The sequence below is a fragment of the Neopsephotus bourkii genome, unplaced genomic scaffold (assembly GCF_033783945.1).
Source record: "Neopsephotus bourkii isolate Nb327-2 ecotype Australia unplaced genomic scaffold, CSIRO-AGI_Nbou_v1 NB_379, whole genome shotgun sequence".
Lineage (NCBI taxonomy): Eukaryota > Metazoa > Chordata > Aves > Psittaciformes > Psittacidae > Neopsephotus > Neopsephotus bourkii.
Window position 1 is genome coordinate 2,132,118 of NW_026900884.1, and position 12,826 is coordinate 2,144,943.

Sequence of the window (12,826 nt, forward strand, 5' to 3'; positions counted from 1 at the left end):
ATGAGGCTGTACAAATGCCAAAGACTTCTGACTACAAGAATTATCTCAGCATGAGCTAAGAGATGACAGATGGATACAAACCAAGGAGAAGCAATATGAGGAAACAATGAGATGGTAGAAGGTAGACATGCATCAAAGAAGCAAAGGACTTCTGAAGAGCAAGAAAACATTGGGCAATAAAATAGCTTTGCTAATACTTTCTGGAATATTTTGTGTGGAGAAGAGCACCATAATTAGTGGCCTTCTATGATGGGGCTACAGAACTGATGGACAGCTGTAGAGCAGTTGATGTCATCTACCTGGAATTCTGTAAAGCGTTTGACACTGTCCCACATGACATCCTTGTCTCTAAATTGGAGAGACATCAATTTGATGGATGGACCACTCGGTGGATAAAGAACTGGCTGGATGGTTGCACACAGAGAGTTGTGGTCAATGGCTCAATGTCCAGTTGGAGACCAGTAACGAGTGGTGTGCCTCAGAAATTGGTGTTGAGACCGGTCTTGTTTAACACCTTTGTCACTGACATGGACCGTGGGATTGAGTGCACCGTCAGCAAGTTTGCTTATGACACCAAGCTGTGTGGTTCGGTTGATACGCTGGAGGGAAGGAATGCCATCCAGAGGGACCTTGACACGCTTGTGAGGTGGGCTGATGCCAACCTCATGAAGTTTAACCATGCCAAGTGCAAGGTCCTACACCTGGGTTGAAGCAATCCCAGGCACAGCTACACGTTGGGCAGAGAAGAGATTCAGAGCAGCCCTGCGGAGAAGGACTTGGGGGTGCTGGTTGATGAGAAAATGAACATGAGCCGGCTTCAGTGTGCGCTTGCAGCTCAGAAAGCCAACCGTATCCTGGGCTGCAATAAGAGGAGCATGACCAGCAGGTCGAAGGAGGTGATCCTGCCCCTCTACTCTGCTCTTGTGAGACCTCACCTGGAGTATTGTGTGCAGTTCTGGCATCCTCAGCATAAAAAGGACATGGATCTGTTGGAACAAGTCCAGAGGAGGGCCACGAGGATGATCAGGGGACTGGAGCACCTCCCATATGAAGACAGGCTGAGAAAGTTGGGGCTGTTCAGCCTGGAGAAGAGAAGGCTGCATGGAGACCTCATAGCAGCCTTCCAGTATCTGAAAGGGGCATATAGGGATGCTGGGGAGGGACGCTTCATTAGGGACTGTAGTGACAGGACAAGGGATAACATGTCCAAACTTAAACAGGGGAAGTTTTTATTGGCTATAAGGAAGAAATTCTTTCTTGTTAAGGTGGTGAGGTACTGGACTGGATTGCCAAGGGAAGTTGTGAATGCTCCATCCCTGTCAGTGTTCAAGGCCAGGTTGGACAGAGCCTTGGGTGAGATGGTTTAGTGTGAGGTGTCCCTGCCCATGGCAGGGGGGTTGGAACTAGATGATCTTAAGGTCCTTTCCAACCCTAACTATTCTATGATTCTATAAGAGAAAACTCTGCAATCCTCCTGCAAGTAAAGGAGCTGACAATAGAAATAAGGTACAGTTGTATGATTATAAATGAAAAATGGCAGCAGACAAATTTAAATTATGAAGCACTGAAGAAAATGAGCGAAGCAGAAGAGAGTTCATATATTTGGCCTGTATCGTGATAGCTTCAAATCCTTTCAACTTTTCTTTTAAAGAACTGCATTGTGGAACACTGGGGTTAAAGCAGCCATCCTACATACAGTTTGTTAGTTTGCCAGAAAAGTTATGTGTTAATCTGGCAAAGTATTTTGTGTTATCTTTCAGTTGCGGTAACTACAGAATCCAAATGATTTAAAGATTGAAGCCTCCTGAGAATACATCTGACTCTTTCCTTTTCTATCTCAGGTTGTTGAAACTTTCAGTCTGAATAGCTACTGCTATGCTTAATTAGCAAGCAGATCATAAGCAAAACTGCTTCTTCACCAACTGTGACCAGCAGGTATTGACAAGAAAGCCATGTAAACTCTACAAATGACTGCTGGTGTGCTTAAAACAGCAGAAAAATATGTTCACTTCAATGTCCCTGGGGCATTTAGCTTTGTATATTAGACAGCAGTTTTTACTGGAAATATGAGCACAAGGCTTGTGAACCTGCAAAAATCTATAATGTTCCAGCTGTTTGAAAAAGCCCATGCTCACTTTTTTGGTAGAGTGTTGTTAATATTTGACTGGACAAGTTCAAAATGTTTTTCTAGGGGATAGAAAAAAATAAGAGATTGTTCTTTTTTCAACTTTTCTAAATAGTTTTTGATCTATTTTTGGTACCTTCCAGGTATCAGTACTAAAGCCTTAAAGCAGTCATTTTCCTGGAATAGCAAGACCTTTGTCTCTCTACCACCATGAAAATTTTAATTTGTCCAATTGATTCGGAGAAAACTCCAGGAAAAAAGAAGTCTCCATTAATCTGTATTAAATTCTGGATTCTGGAAAGAATTTATAACTTTGCAGATAAAATCCTGCTGTTTATTTGTTGTTAGTAGAGAATTAATTCTACATCCTGATTACACGTGACTGGGATTCCCAAATGATGCTTGCAAATAAACTGTAATATTGACCCTTCAGTGCAAGCCAGGATGCAGGCAAGTGTCAAGAGTCTTGACCAGAGAATACGCATTTGTTTATCACTGGATCCTTTGGCTTTGATGGACCTAGGCCTCCCTGGGAATACCTTTCATTATAATGTGTGTTTAAACCAAAGCCCACCAATGGCTTAGTGTGTATATACATGTGTATGTTTACATGAAAACATCTCGATCATTCTGTGTAAAAGTAATATAAAAGATATGTAAATTTATTTAGCATAGAAATTATACTCTATTGGACAATGCAGTATATTTATACCTTGATTAATCATGAAGTCCTCTGTACCTTATTAATTTAAGAGCACTTGTGATCAGTTATGCAGAACTTCTTTTTATGAAATTGAAAACCATCATACATTTTGTATGCCTAGTCAGAGAGATATTCATGCATTATTATCTGCATGAGTTCATAAGTGCCATAGTGTGCATTAAAACTAGCAAGGAATTAATCTTGCTGACCAGTTTCAGTAAGAACTTTCTGCCATAGTAAATAGGAGATGCAATTTGTAACAGTATTTTCATAGATTACCTAAGGAAGCTGTGGAATTCCCATCACTGGTATTTTGTATGGTCAGGTTATACAAACGTCTGTCAAGAATGGTTTCAACGAAGTTCATCCTGCCTTGGGGCAGAGAGGCAAGACTAAGTGACACCTTGAGGTCCCTTCCACCTCAGTTTTCTGTGATTCTGTGGTATTATGATGCCACATATTGTAGATATGTTTATAAATATTAGTTATAAAAGCTTAATTGTACTACTTTATATGACTCCTGTTTCATAAGCTTGGGGGATTCACATGTATATGTAGGAAGGAAAGGAGAATGGTTCCAAATTAATTATGAAAACTTGAAATACCATTTAATTGGATGCTGCATTTTAAGTTCTACCTTGAGACTGATAAAGGACAGAGACCAAAGAAGACATAAAAGCAAAGCAGCATAGAAGAAGACTTGCAACTTTGCTAAATCAACCTTACTTATTAAAATGTTTTAAATGGAATGCATCTGTAAAGACAAGGCAAAGTATTCTTCTGAGAAGTTTATGAGGAAGAAAGTGTGGCATTGCCTTGAGCAGAGACTGGAATGTTAGAACTGACATGGGAGAGGTGAGTTTAGTGTGAAGTCCCAACTATGCAAGGTGCTGAGGATTCACAGTTCCTATTAAGTTCTGCACGATCTTAGGGAGCGTAAAATAGCTGCAATTACAAGTATCAATTTACACAGCAGATCATCTTGTGCTACAGGTACCCCATTTGGGCATTTATAACTGTTGATAAAAGAGCTAGTACTCAAAAGGTAGGCTGCTTCAAGGAAATAACATTTATTGAAGAACGTTTCTTTTAATTCTAGCAGACGATAGCATGTTTGGCAGAGTTGTTAGCATTTACTAATTGGTGATATAAATAACGTGCTTGTTCAGACTATTCTGTGAAATTCATAAAAATGTATGTTTGCAGCCTCTTACTGTATGCCTTGTCCTGTTCATGGAATGAATGGCACAGGTCTTTAGGACTCTTCAAAACTATGGTTGACAGCAACAATGTTTATGCCTATTCAGCTCTGCCTGCAATTTATTACCAACTTCCCAAGCTCAAAAACTGAAAACCCAAGGGAGGTGGTAATTAAAGTGGAGTTGAAAAGGTATGTAAAAAGGTTATGTAAAATGTTCCTCTTTTGCAAAAAGGATTGAAAAGCTGGTGGATAAGGAGGAGAAAACAAGTTTCCTGAAGTGGTGTGGTCTAACAATAGAAATAATGGTACTGTACTTCTCCCAGAGCCCAGATCAGTGTCCTAACAGAGGCTTATCAAATGTTTTTTTTTAATTAAGTAGCATTTGTGTTAAACATAAAAATGTTTCAGTTGTGGGTTTCTGCAGAAGGAACATTAATTTGAAAACTTGTGAATTTACATGGCTTTGCAGTAGTGATTTCTAGTACATGTAGCTACAGTTAATATAGCTTTGTTTCTATGAGAAGCACAGTGTGGCTTCTCTCATCCAAACTAGGCTAAGCTTGCTAGAATTGACTGAATTGACTGATCTTAAAACAGCAGTACTTGCACAGGTAGAACAGAATTCTGGCATCTTCACCTTTGAAATGTGCCTTATAAGTCATTTTTCAAGGCTAGTAATGATTTATATCTGTGTGTATGCATGTCAGGGTTCGTTATTTTTTGGTGACTTGAGGACATTTCATATTTTGGGTGATGGGACTCCCCATAAATATTACTGAGTTCTGATTTTTGAAGTTGATATTATTTGATATTATTATTTAAGATTTCTGTCATTAAAATACGTTTCTACTATTAAACATTAGTTGTTGAGCATGCTCTTTAAATATTACTGTATAATAATGGGTTGAAAGTATTTAGGTTTTTGTAACTGACCCGTTTTTAGAAATTTCTGCAACATTTGCACATTTAGAACATGAACAACTACTCCATTTATAGAATGCTTATTAAAAATGAAGTAGCAGTTTAGTATAGGAATAGTTAAGAGGTCAATGAAAGTCCCTGCAGCATGGGACTCAAGCATTTCCTTTTATTTGTCATACTGCATATCATTTTCCAGCAGTAAGATTAAAAACTGGTAGCATGTGGGTAACCTAAGTTATTTGTTACCTCAGATCTACATGCATGATTAACTTTCTTATTCCACGTGGATATAGTAAAGTAATAAGTACCAATAATGGTAAGCACACAAACAAATACTTTCAAAGAAAATAATATGAGAAAATATTTTCTGTTGCCTTGACAAATATTTAACATACATTTTTTAAGTTAATTTTATATGCCTCTCTTCTTAGCTGTTACGTGTAGTTGTTATCAGGTGCAGTGTACCTAGCTGCTTCTGTTAATATGGGCTCTATTTGGAGAAGTTTAGCATTTATGAAAACTTGGACTTTGATATTAAAGGTTGTCTGTTTAGAATGGAAAGATTAAAATAGTCTGGAAGTTTCTGAAAAAGTTACCTTATGTTTCCATCTCTATCGAGTCTTCAAATGTTGAGTGTGTATTTCTGAATCTGACTTTTATAATCATTACTAGTTTGAGCCTTTTTGGTTCTATGTGCTAATTTGTCACGGTTAATCAAGTGTTTAAAAATGTCTTTGCAATTCCCGTGGATTTTGAAAGTGAGCTATTAACATGAGTCTAAAGGTTTCTACTGCTGAAGTGAAATCTGAGTGACAGATACAATTCAGTTAAAATATTCCAGGATTTGATGTGGAAGATATGTCAATTGAAAATGTTACTGAAATCACAGCAAGGTATGGAAATAATTATGTACATATTTAGGTTGGTTGTCTTAGAGGATGAAACCTTTGATGACAAAATAATGTAAGCAAACACTTTTAGACTTAAGTATGGCTTTTTATTTAAAGGAATTCTAGTGTGTGCTAATATTCGAGAGCATGGCTGAGTTTTATTGGATATCTCTACTGTCATGTCTTGAATAGAGAAATGGTGAAGATGTAGGTCTAAAATTTAGTTGAGATATTGACAACTGCTCTCCAAGAAATAAGTTGTGAGTTACCAAATAGCCTTTTGTAGATTGTGCTTCAAATATGTATTACATGAGAGAGTTTTTATGTTTATCTTCTGATACTGGCAAGGGTTACAGCTGTACACACTTCAAATGTTATGTGTCAAAAGGTAAACATTCTCTCTTTCTTCAGATTCAGTATTATGTTAATGCTTTTCAAAACACTGGAACCCTAAATACATTGTAGTACGCTTGACAAAGGAATAAACTGCTAACATTTTAATAGCATAAAACACTATTTTCTTTTTGTTTAGGGAGGGAGAAACAAAGATTGCTGTTACTTCCTTACTTTGTGTAGAACCTTGAATTTGTGTGCATTAATCTACTTACATTTTAAACAAAGTCTACCTATGACTAATATACTGAACAGCTTATTTTGTTGATTTACAATGTGGCAGTTCACATCTTTTATTTGGAACACTCAATGAATTTTGCTAGTGGAGCAGATTACCAGTGTACCACCAATTAGATTTAAAAATAATAAAAATAAAAAATATAAGTTACATTACACAGAAAAAAATAAGACCATTGTTAAAGAAATAGTGAAGTCCTTAGTTAAGGTAAAAAAGCTTCAAGGATATAGGGGAGGAAAGGTTCAGTGCAGGTGTAATTTTATTTGCAATATAAAGAAGAATCGGTTTACACAAATTTGTTTTGGGCAAGTTTTGCTAGAATGGGAATAGAAACAAAATCCTGAAAGCTTCCATTTCAAGGTAGAAGTGGCAGAAAAGTTAAAAAGGTTTAAGAATACTCAAAGTCTAATTAAATGTCTTCTTTCTTCAGAACTGCAAAAGGCATGTGAGAACATCAGAACATTCACTGTGCATCAGATCCTAAAGAGGCAGCTAAAGACTTTTTATGTTTAAAATGGAGTTTTCATGATGTCGTATATTTGAAGTAGCTTCTGAATAAGACAGGTCTTGGAAGTACTCTTGCTATACAAGACTACCACCAAGAAATAATTGTTCAAGTTTTCTCTATACTTGTGTTCTAAATTCATACAGTATGAATTTTGTTGCATGGGCAGTATACTGTATGGGCAGATTCAACAAGTATTTTGCTAATTATTACTCCCCCCCATTGTTGGGGTATATATCTCTGTCATTCAGGTGTGTTCCACCCTTTGAATGTGTTCTTGTCACATATATTAACCAGTTCTCTGAAACATGCTTTCTTCCTTTCTCAATTCTTCTGTAAAACAGAACTCTTTTGGATAGTAATGTACTTGTTTTCTACAGACTGCTAATAACCTATAAGTACATGTATGTTACTTTTACACAGATAGTTAAGGGAATGTGAGGAAGCAACTGTCTATGTGATCACTTAAAGAAATGCTAAAACCATACGTGCAGCAGTTACCTATAATTTGTATGCAATCTTGAAGCTAAAATCTCAAAACAGTTGGTTAGCAGAAATGAAAGACTAAATTGTATTATTTTGTACTGTTTAATGATACAGGAATACCTCAGACTATTAGTCCTGTTGCTCTCTTTCAGTTCTTCTGTTGTGCTTAGTAGTACTTGTTTCATGCATATTGTTGTGGGTTTTTGTGAAGCTTTATATATGATACAGCCACAAAGCTGCCAGTCTAAAATGCAAACACAATGTCATATATGATGGAGGCAATCAGTAGAAGTAGAGACAGAAGAAAGAAAGCTTAGTATGTAAACAATAATTTCAGGATACAATTTAGACATCTTATCTGTGTCTTAATAATGCCTCTGAATAGCAACATATTGTTCAGTATTTGGAATGCAAAATTCAGAAGTTCACATACTGTTGTCATGGATTTTCCAACAGCACAGTGTGTGGGCATCCTGTGTGCAGTGAATTTAGATGTATACATGAATTATTGCTTATGCTCTGATGATAGATTTCTTCACCCACAGCAGAGGAAGCTGTTTGTTCAGGTTTTACAGACATCAGTGGACAGGTCAAGGTAATAGATTTACCCAAAAGCCTATAGAAAACACAGAGAAGTTGTCAAACAAGGTGTTAGCGTGAATAGGTTTATAAATGTTTATAAGGAAGTGCCTGTCCTATAGGTGAAGCTAGAAGTGGTGCCAGTATTTCGTACTGCATATGAATAGAACCATATTTTCAGTTTTTCATAATGCCCCAATTATCAGTTTATTAGAGGAAGCTGTTCTAGGTGAATCATTTAGCTCAGGCTGAATGTTCTTCACAATTCACCTATTCCAGCCATATCTAAGAACTGTTCAAAAATTAAATAGAGAAAAATATGGGTGTAACCTCTTAATAAGCTTGAAACCTCTTCTATAATTCTGTGATTCTCTGTTGGTTGTAGAAAGGGTTTCTCTCTCTTGGGTTCACTTTTTGGAGTCTATATGGAATGGGCTGCTAGTGGTTACAAACACCTAGGTCTCCAGCTCCTCTTGGGTCCTGGTAGTAACAAAATACATCCGGTCTTCCCTTCCAGGTATCTTGTCCCTTTCTGTCTGTTCCTTTGGTTTCTTCAGCACCCTTGAGGTATTTATGCTCCTTTGTGCCACACAATTTTTCATTGCAGTGCACCTGAGCATGACTGCTGCTGTGTAGCCTGGGTGCCAAGCAGGAGCTCTGAGGCCAGGAGTGGGGTTTTCTGCTTGGCCTGGCAGCTGCTGTGTAGAGTAGTGGGGCAGGTTTGAGGCCAAAAAAAACAGCTGTGGGAAGGGAAAGCATACTGTGTGCAATGGGTGATTCAGAGAGTTTTGGCAACCAGGTTTCAAATTAGCTTGTGTGTAAACAGAAATTAATAGAAACTGTAATCTGGCCAAATTTGAGGGAAGTTTTCATGGACTCAGTAAAATGCTAACAATTCTTTGCCAGATTACAAAGCCTTGTTTAACAACACTGAAGCTTCTCAAAGAGCAAGTTGCTATATATTTTCTTTATAACCTGAACAAACAAAGTGATTTTCCCCAGCTTCATTCTTGGAAGCAGCTCAGCTCAATAAGTTGCTGTTTTCAAGAAAAAACATCACCTTGGGCATGTACCCAAATGTGGCAAACTTGCAGCTGAAAACTGGATCTAGTAATAAAACTGTGTTTAGCAGCATTGGTGTAAGTCATTCTAACAGTAAATAAAATTACAAAGATAGGTGGGACTCGGGAAGGGAGAACTGAGGAGAAGGGAAGGAATAGAGCATGGAAACAAAAGGAGAAAGGTGAAGCCATGAAGGTAAATGCTGAGACTGCAGAGCAAGTTAAATAGTAAAGAGCATGGAGAAAGTTAGATGATAGGTGTCATTTCACAGTAAATGGGGGTCTGCATAAGTGTTTTGGAATAAGCAGTGCATGGAGTTAGCTCAGTTTTGAAGAAGTTGCATTAGTCTTAACCAAATAATAAAGTGTCAAGCATAAAGACATTATGGATTTGTTGTTAACATTATTTAACCCATTCCTATGAGCTGTTCCAAAGCTACTGAATTCAGTGCAAATAATTCTTGCTGGCAGGTGGGATTTGTATCATATACTTACTGTAGAGAAAGTTTACAGCAAAAACATCATCAAATCTCAACAAGTGAACTACAGAATTATTTTATCTAGACTACTTCCAAAGCCGTGTGTTGTAATCTTGAACCATCTGGTGGTTTTTGGTCTTGGACTTAAGTACCAAATCAAAATCCTCCAGAATGCAACAAGGTTCCATTGAATTGTTCTGATCCATTTGACTCTACCTTAAAAAGCTTAATTCAGCTACTTTTGATACATCTCTAACAGGTTTATGTTTGGTCTGTTCTACAATTCAGATTTTGGCTAAACCTTCTTACAAGGAGGCACCAACAAATCAGTATGCAAGAAATGAAGACATGCCATTTATTCTATTATTCAAGGATAATAGAAACTAAAACCACAAATAGAACATAAAACCACAGTAAGGTGTACCAAAAAAAAGCAAACAAAACAATTTGTTAAAGATATAGGTTACCATTATTCCAAATAATGGAATAGGAAGCCTGTCTTTATAAAGCAAAATTTACAGGTGAAATTAAATTTTCCTGAATAGGAGAAAGAAAAGCCAGCTGCAAAGAAGCACCTCAGTGATACACAGTGATAAATCGATAAGTAAAATTCATTGTTAGTAAATGAAAGTAGTTGTCAAAAGGGTAAAAAAAAATAAGTTTGTACCCAAGAATGGGTGCGTAATTGTGAGCAATGAAAATAGTAGCAGTCAAAAAAAGAAGCGCATTTCATATTAGAAATTTTTAGAAAGAAATAGAACAAAATAGAGAATATCATGGCTACAAGTTTTCAGAGTGGGAAGAAGAAAATTGAAGGAGGCTATGACAAGTTCATCAAGTCATGAGTGTCAACTAAATAGATGATGACTGTTCACTGACTCACTGCAAGGACATTGGGCATTAGATGAAACTAGGAGGTGCTATGTTTAGATTAAACCAAATGAAGTATTTTTTCATGTTTAATATACTTATGCTATGAAACTTCTTCCCACAAGCTGAGTTTACATTGGTTCAAAAGTGGTAATACTAGTTACTGATATCACTTACGGACTGTAAAGCTAATAATCCTGTCTCAGAGAGACAGTGAAACTCAGACTCACTTAAGGATGGGAAAGTGTGCTTGGAAAATCACTGCATGTTTGCCTTGTTGTAGTATGCTCCCTTACATGTAGAGAGGGGATACAGAGCAAGTAAAATCATAGAATCATGGAATGGCTAGGGTTGGAAAAGACCTTAAGATCATCTAGTTCCAACCCCTCTGCCATGGGCAGGGACACCTCACACTAAACCATCTCACCCAAGGCTTCATTCAACCTCGTCTTGAACACTGAGCATTCACAACTTCCCTTGGCAATCCATTCCAGTGCCTCACCACCTTAACGGGAAAGAATTTCTTCCTTATAGCCAATATAAACTTCCCCTGTTTAAGTTTTAACCCATTAACCCCTTTTCCTGTCACTACAGTCCCTAATGATGAGTCCCTCCCCAGCATGCCTATAGGTCCCCTTCAGATACTGGAAGGCTGCTCTGAGGTCTCCACGCAGCCTTCTCTTCTCCAGGCTGAACAGCCCCAACTTTCTCAGCCTATCTTCATATGGGAGGTGCTCCAGTCCCCTGATCATCCTCGTGGCCCTCCTCTGGACTTGTTCCAACAGTTCCGTGTCCTTTTTATGTTGAGGACACCAGAACTGCACACAATACTCCAGGTGAGGTCTCACAAGAGCAGAGTAGAGCGTCAGGATCACCTCCTTCGACCTGCTGGTCATGCTCCTTTTGATGCAGCCCAGGATATGGTTGACTTTCTGGGCTGCAAGTGCACACTGCCAGCTCATGTTCATTTTCTCATCTACCAGCACCCCCAAGTCCTTCTCCGCAGGGCTGCTCTGAATCTCTTCTCTGCCCAACCTGTACCTGTGCCTGGGATTGCTCCAACCCAGGTGTAGGACCTTGCACTTGGCATGGTTAAACTTCATGAGGTTGGCATCAGCCCACCTCACAAGCGTGTCAAGGTCCCTCTGGATGGAATCACTTCCCTCCAGTGTATCAACCAAACCACACAGCTTGGTGTCATAAGCAAACTTGCTGACGGCGCACTCAATCCCACTGTCCATGTCAGCAACGAAGATGTTAAACAAGACCAGTCCCAACACTGATCCCTAACAGACACCACTCGTTACTGGTCTCCAACTGGACATCGAGCCATTGACCACAACTCTTTGTGTGCAGCCATCCAGCCAGTTCTTTATCCACCAAGTGGTCCATCCATCAAATTGATGTCTCTCCAATTTAGAGACAAGGATGTCGTGTGGGACAGTGTCAAATGCTTTACACAATTCCAGGCAGATGACATCAACTGCTCTACCCCGTCCCTCAGTTCTGTAGCCCCATCATAGAAGGTAACAAATTGGTCAGGCAGGATTTCCCCTTAGTGAAGCCATGCTGGCTGTCACCAAGCACCTTGCTGATTTTCATGTGCCTTAGCATGCCTTCCAGGAGAATCTGCTCGAAGATTTTGCCAGGCACAGAGGTGAGACTGACTGGTCTGTAATTGCCCGGGTCATCCATTTTCCCCTTCTTGAAAATGGGGGTTATATTTCCCTTTTTCCTGTTGTCAGGAACTTCACCTGACTGCCATGACTTTTCAAATATGATGGCCAGCGGCTTAGCAGCTTCATTCGCCAGCTCCTTCAGGACCCGCGGATTTATTTCATCAGGACCCATGGACTTGTGCATGTTCAGATTTTGAAGATGGTCTCAAACCACATCCTCTCCTACAGTGGGCCCAAGGTCTTCATTCTCACAGTCCCTGCTTGGGCCAAGCAAGTGTAGCTTTTCATAGATTAAGTTTAACAAATGTTCCATTTAAAACTGCTGCCAAGATGCAAGCATATTTCAATTGGCTTGTAGCTTTCAGAGATGGAGAGATGGCTTTGTTTCTTTTGTGTGTTTTGATTTAATTTGAAACTGATATCTCCATTGAGATGAATAGGATAACATTTTTAGATCTTTGTTGTTATTGTCACATAAAAGTATGTTCCTTTCATGGCTAGTTATATTTTAATTTACTCACTGCATATATTCATATCTTATTTGTGCATTTAATCACATTATCAACTGTTGCCTTGTATTTAATGCCTACACTTTCCTTTTAATGCATTTTGAATGAGACCTGCACTATAAAGTTCAGCGTTCATTGGCAAAAAGCTACATTGGACTACACAATTTGTAAGCGTAAGAAAAACAAT

At 38.5% G+C, this 12,826-nt stretch overlaps 1 protein-coding gene across 2 annotated transcripts in view; it reads left to right on the forward strand.

Moving 5' to 3' along the window:
- Nucleotides 1–12,826, forward strand: part of LOC133209987 (heparan sulfate glucosamine 3-O-sulfotransferase 1-like) — a 59,337-nt gene that overhangs the window by 28,741 nt on the left and 17,770 nt on the right. The window lies entirely within an intron of this gene.